The 6,933-nt window shown below is 40.3% G+C and overlaps 1 protein-coding gene across 5 annotated transcripts in view; it reads right to left on the bottom strand.

Annotated features, from left to right (window-relative positions):
* The window catches only part of Nalcn (sodium leak channel, non-selective), a 298,301-nt gene extending 297,929 nt beyond the window's left edge, over positions 1-372 (bottom strand). For 3 of the 5 annotated variants that reach the window (XM_048800656.1, XM_048800657.1, XM_048800658.1), the window contains exon 1: positions 10-372. The gene's annotated coding sequence lies outside the window, so the exon portion shown is untranslated. The remainder of the gene's footprint in view (positions 1-9) is intronic. The other 2 variants (XM_048800659.1, XM_048800660.1) reach the window with 1 other exon arrangement.
* Positions 373-6,933: the final 6,561 nt, after the last annotated feature.

Genomic DNA, 6,933 nt, shown 5'->3' with positions numbered 1-6,933 from the left:
GCCCCTCACCTACTGCGGCTCCGTCAGCGCGCTCGGCCTGGCGGGGGCCGCAGCTCGGCTCTGGTCGTGGCAATTAGCATCGCTCCCGCCGGGGCGGGGGAGGAGGGCGCGGGGCAGTTCTGGGGGCGTGAGGCCTTTCGGTTTGTTTGGTGTTTGGAGCTGGCTTTGCCGCAGGGGCTGCGGGGATGCCCGGGGATGCAGGGAGGCTAGGGCAGAGGAGACTGCGCTGCAGCCCGTGGCGGGCGCGTGGGTCGGTACTTGCAGGTTCCCTCTCTCCAGCTGCCACCCACATCCAGCCTCTCAGCAACAGCTGGGCGCTCATCTGCCGGCTCCTCTGGGGTCTTGCGCTCACCCCGCACTCGCGTGTGCACAGGAGCCCTGCATATGCGGGGTACACGCAAGGCCACCGCATAGAGGCCAGCCAGGCCAGCCGCGCCCTGTGTAGCCCTACTGTATACAGTCTGAGGATGTGAACTGCTTTCACCATTCGGTATGAAATGGCTAAATAATGAATGCATCAGAGTCTTCTAAAATGTATTGACATTTTCCTTTAAATACGTTGACATTTCTGAAAATGACCCCGGAAATGGAGATTGAAAGCCCATTTACAAATTATTAGTTGATCCCATTCCCTGTGTGTGGTACCCGAATAGAAGGCTGCACCTGAGGTTTCCTAGGACTCCTAGCACAGCGAGGGGAGAGAACCCTTGGATCCCAAGCACCAGGCTCAGGACCAGGGACGTTCCCCCACTCAGCTCCCTTGAAGCTGGCTTCTGGCCCTGTAGTCAGATATCAAAATCACCAAGGAACTAACTCCTGGACCGTGATTTTTTTCCAGCGTGCACCCAGGCACATGAGTAGAGAAAAAGGAAAGAAGCTTTCATTAAAGAGAAAACCTAAACAGAGAACAACTGTCTGTTGCAAAATGTTTCATTCCTAAGGATGAAAGTAAAATGACACACGCCTACATTATTAAACTGTATTTTCTGGTTATGCATATTCAGTTAAGTTAAAAACCTATTCACAATCCATTAACCTGCACAATCCATATTAGCTGTTTTGTTTAAAGGGATTTTTTTTAATAATTGGTATTTCATAATATACAGAACTATGGGATTTTTTTTTTTCAAATTTCTGAAGCCTTCAGAAAGACCAGCTATTTAAAAATCTATTTTGAACAAATGGTGAACCATTCATCGTACCAAAATTAAAAGTAATTTAAACAATGGTAAATCTATGACTAATTTGGAAAATTAGCATATTTTGGAAAATGACCAATTTTTCCATCAGGTTATGTCACTGTTCTTATTGTTGAACCTAAATACTAATCTATTTCAGTTAATGTCTTAAAATTCATAGCTGTAGGTCATTGTCTGAAATTCATGGAGTTAGAAATATCAGTAAGGAAATCAGATTAATGAAACATGAGGATATTTACCAATTTTTTGAATAGAGTGATAAAGATAGTGATTTTACTAATCTCAGCACTACACTTCAAATGGGCCTCTTAGATGCTTCTCTGCCAATGATTGAAATACCTCTATTTAAGCATCTATGATTCATGCTTAGGGAGCCAAACAATCCCATGAATACTGGAAATAATTAGAGAATCCGTTGGCTTCAAGCAAAATCTATGGGCTTTGAGGGATGTATGGAAAAGTTCAGCACATCCATTCTGGAATCTTAAGAGTTCACTGTATCTGGAAGTACATAATCATTGTAAAAGGCAGATGCTCACATTTAAAATGTCATATTACCCATCCTACCTGCTCATCCTCCTCCTCCTATTTTCTTTCAGTTAAAGTAGGGAAGAATGAACAAGTATCTTTTCCAGAATTGCTGCTCTGTGGGTTCAACATCATTCACAGGTGTCTTCTCTCTGACTTGCAACATATTTTTGACAAATTAAGATCAATTATCAACATTTGAACACCAAGAGGTTTTTATTTTATTGTGAAAATTATGAAGATCTGGCTGAGTAGGGTTGCATCTCTACGTGTCATGGAGCAGCTGGGGACATCTTATGCCTCTGTTATTTAGGCATATACTTCCCATTTGCCCACAGATCTCCAGCCTGCATCAGTTCCTGGCCCTGTGAAGTGTTTTTATAGTGAGAAACAGGGTTAAATCTGTATTAAGCAGTGTGACAAGGGACCCACCAACCAGAGAGAAAGCAGTTGATACAAGGACTTTTGCAGTCCTGAAGGTGAATCGGAGGCAAAGCACAGCCAAGACAGTAACCTGTGGCTTAGAGGGAACTGTGTTCATAGTTCAGCAAGGGCTTTGGCATAGAAATAATTATGAAATAAAATAGTATGAATTTGATGAAAGCAGGATATTTATATCTCACTAACTTATCTGCTCCTACTGTTTATTCCAATCAAAAGTTAGTATTGCCTTTGATGTCACAGTGAGTTACTGAAAAACAATAACCATGCTAAAAAGAGAAATTTTTAAATCCATGGGTGATGTCATGTGCTTTATGGAAATGCAGTTACCAGACTCTACTTGGAGAGAATTCTATTTGAGCAGGATTCTGTTATATTTGATCCATGGGCACATTATGCTTAAATAATCACCCAAAGAACACCAGTTTTTTTTTTTTAAAAAGGATCTTGTTAAGATTGGTTTAAGTCAGCACATACTTGTTTATGTTGTGTGATTTCAAGGACCCCTTGCCACTGAATACTGATATGGTGAATTTTCTGTTGAAGACACTTTAGCCTGGGAAAATAAAGATAAGGAAGTCGCACTTAAAAAATACAGAGAGGCTAACCCAAGAGGCATCTCCTGCTCACTAATTCACTGAGGTGGATCCTCAGGTACAGCATTCAGTCCAGATACACTTTAGTGATGGAGGGTGTGGGAAATTTTTTAAAAATTATTTTTAAGTTTTAGGTGGACAAAATATCTTTATTTTATTTTTATGTGGTGCTGAGAATTGAACCCAGTGCCTCATGCATGCTAGGTGAGCGAGCTACCACTTGAGCCACATCCCCAGCCCCAGGTGTGGGGAATTTTACACTGTAGTTTTAACACCATTTGTGGCAGGACTCAAAACATCAAGTGCCTCTGAGGACAGGGAAGAGATACTTAGAAGAGACTGCTAAGTTGCACTGCCCCAAAGACCAAGTTATCCCTGTGTTGGCTCTTTAGGGAAGTAACAAAGGTGAGATGGGCCAGAGCCATCCGATATGGAAGCATTGAATTGGTCCTTATCTTCTCATGAGTCAGCATCTCTGGGCACAAAATACTTATTTATAATTTAAATATTACAAGGTTTTGCAAGATACCTCATGCCCCTCCTTTTCCTTATGTGACGTTTTTTACACGTCACTAACAATAAGGCTCACCTGGGTCATGGTAAATATTTCCATGGAGGCTCTGATTAAGGATCTCTGGAGTGGGACTGTGACTACAGAGTATCCCTCTGAATAAAGCAGTTGTCCTTCAGGCAAGGCTGTTCCAGTAGCAGACACCTCTTCACAGGAGTTCCTTTCCTAACAGGCCCAGGTAGACTTGCTCCTCCCTTTCCTCTCCTGCGGGCCACCTGTGCCTCTGTTATATGGACTGGATCCCTTCTGGAATCCCTGAAGCAATAAAAATGTGTGAGTGAAACTAGGTGGTAAAAGACCATCTGCTGTGTCAGAGTTGAGGTCTTTGCAAAGTTATCAGAAGGCCATTGGATGTTTCAAGTCTTTCCTGCTTGTACTGAAATCAGTCTAGAAGGGAGATAGGCTTACTGTGGTCTTCAACAGAAAGCAAAAGAAGGAAGTGTAAGACCATGAAGAGTTGGTGTTAAACCTCAGGAAATAACAAAAGCTGGCAAGAAATGCCATTCACCTCTCTTCTGGAAAGCCCTCATCTGTGGGAGGGATTACAGAAGATGCACTGGGCTTGGAGAACTGCATAGTATAGGGGTAAGTGTGGGCTTCACAGGGTGAATTGGAAAAAAATTTCCTTCCTCACCATTTTGCTCCCAGAGGAAACTGGGTTTTTGAAGGAAAAAAGGAAGGCTATGGAATCAGGAATAAACATTAATACCAATTAAATGCTTGTGCTGAGAGCAAAACAGAGGCCTCATTGTGCTGAGTAGTGGTTGAACCAATTGCCCAGGGGAGCTGATGGAGTCTAAACACAAAGGTCATGTTTCAAGTGAATCACTCAGTAATAAAATGATGCATATTTTGACTATTTCATAGAAGCTGTTACCAGGTAGAAGTAAATCTTTGAGTTTCTAAATAACCATGAGGATATCATTTGTTGTACAAAATGTCTAAATACGTACATTTGAACCAGGTGTTCAGACCCTCAGGACCATAGACTGAGTCACTCTGTAAGGCAGGTCATCCCAAAATGCTGGCCAAAGCGGGAAAAGGATGCAGAGCTGATAACAGAGAAGAGAGATTAGCATTTCTTGTTCATTTGGGGTCAGTGGCAGCAGCAGAGACTGTCAGTCATTTTACTACTTATCTTCTTGTAAGTTGCCTAGAAATTGAGAACAAAAAGGATCTTGGATAAACTATGTCTGTATGGAATACACCTAATCTGAGAAGCAGGCAGATCAGAATAGCTAGAGAAGGAGAACAGGGACTATGCTGGGGCCGAAGCCACCTTTGTACACAAAGTGAGCACCCAGCCCTCCAGGTGGACCAACCCTGGGGTGGAGCTCCTCTTCAGCCCCCCCTGCTGGACATAAACTGCACCTCTATTGGAAAGGAAGAGTACTGTACTGTCCATGGTTTAGATTGTCCCAAACAGGGCCTCAGATATGTCAACTGGGTCAATGTTGTTGATAGTGCAGTTCAATATTTTGCATCTTTACTCAATTTTCTTTATGATTTTCTGAAAAACTGATTTTTGTATTAAAATTCCCAAGTATGATTGAAGGCTTGTATTTTCTTTATCTTTCTGTCAACTTTGCTTTAGGTGATCTGTGGTTATGTTACAAAGTACACACAAATTTTAAATTACTATATTTTTCCAAATAAAATTTTGGTCATTCAAAACTGACTCTATCTGATAATGTATTTTTCCATAAAGTGGTATTAATATAGCCATACCAGCTTTCCTTTGCATATATTTTTCAGTCTTTTAAGGTTTTATATTTTGTTCTTTGGTCTTTCTTTCCAAAGAAAGATTGCTCGCTACCTTATTAACTTTCTAAATCCTAATATTTGATGTGCTTCTGCTTGGGGACACTCATCTTTTGGGTATTTTGACAACTTACATATCTGCTTGAATTTCCATTAGTACAAACCTGCTGATGGCCAATGGCTTTGTTTTGTTTGTTTGTTCAACAATTCCATTAATTACTAACTGTTTGGAGATAATTCTTCCTGAGATAGTCAGTTCTAGTCTAGTGTTTATGTTATACTTCAGCACCTTGAATATAAAATTTCATTGTCTTCTGGCAACCATAGTTACTTTTGAGAAGTCAGAACTCAGTCTAGATGTTTTTCTGTTGAAGTTAATCTACCTTTTATCGGTTTTACATCTTTTTTCTCCTTCCCTTTGATTTTCTGAAGTTTTTCTGTGTGAATCTCTATGTATTTTTTTTATTTATCTTAATTGAGTTTTTTTAATACTCTTGGAACTCCTCCATTGATATTAATTTATGCCTCCTGATCTTTCTCCTTTCTTTCTGGGACTCCAATTTACTAGTATATTAGACCTCATTCTTTATCACTCATGTCTTCTGAATCCACATTTGACTCTTCCTTTATGTTTTGTGATGCATTCTGAAAAGCTCTTATGGACTCCAGTTCAAGGACCTACCTTGCTGTATATAATTAGCTAATAGAAAAATTTTTAGTTTTTAATTTTAATGGTTTATTAAGTTTTGAAAGGCTATTTGACTATTTTTAATATGTCTTGGCTAATTGGCGTATTTTCCTATTTCTTACAGATTTTTTAGCTTGTTCTTTGTTTCTTATGTTCAAAACATAATAAATATTGGGATTTTATGATATATGTCTGGCAATTCCAGTGTCTAAAGATACAATTATGTGTCTGTTTCTGTTATCTATTTTTCTGTAGATTTTTCTAAAAGGTATCTTTTTGGTCTGTGTAACTTAGTTATTTTTTTCCTTAGGAACACTCTTAAAAAATTCTTTCTGAAACCAGTTGAGGCTTAAGATGAAAATGATTTCCCTAGAACAAATTCATGTTAGCTTTTGTCAGGCACCTAAAGACATCAACCACCTATCCTACAAGTCTGACCAGAAGGCGTGGCTTACAGTGTTTGGTGTCACTTTGGAGAAGGCTGATTGCCTAGCTATCTATGCCAGTGCAGGCATGGCTACTGGTTTTATGTACAATGCCTCCCTCCTGCTGGACTTTGAGGCAGATTTCCTGAAGGTCTGACTTCCCAAGTTTAAGGATCTAATGGAAGACCCAAGCTGCTTCTCGTCCCTGAGTATAAAACCAAGGCCTGATTTCCTCTGGATGGGGCAGGAACGGCTTTAACCTCTATTATCCTTCTGTGTTCTCTCACATGACCCACATTTGGCCTAATGATTACTCGATACCTTATCAATTCTTTGATGCCTTTAGGATGAATTTTATGTTAAATTTTAATTATTTAGTCTAGGTTCAGGCTAGGGGAACTAAAGTTCACAATAAAATATTGTATATATTGTTAGAGTCTGTAAACAAGTCAAAATAACACCTGGCATTTTGCCAGGGGAATGTTAGAGTTCGTAAACAAGTCTGGATGGTGCCTGGCAAAATGCCAGAGGGAGTGGTTTGGGAAGTAACAAAAGCCAGCCATTAAGTGTGGAGATTCCTGATTGGTTGACTGCTGTATCTAGTTTATGTTAATTAGATAAGCTGTGTGGAATGTATAAATACTGCTCCTGTCCTACAATAAACAGCTTCCACTCCTGCTGTATCAAAGTACACAAGTTGTTTGTCACACACACCCCCCCCCCC

This window comes from Marmota marmota, unplaced genomic scaffold (genome assembly GCF_001458135.2).
Source record: "Marmota marmota marmota unplaced genomic scaffold, marMar, whole genome shotgun sequence".
Taxonomy (NCBI): domain Eukaryota; kingdom Metazoa; phylum Chordata; class Mammalia; order Rodentia; family Sciuridae; genus Marmota; species Marmota marmota.
This window is presented reverse-complemented; position numbering and strand designations above follow the sequence as displayed.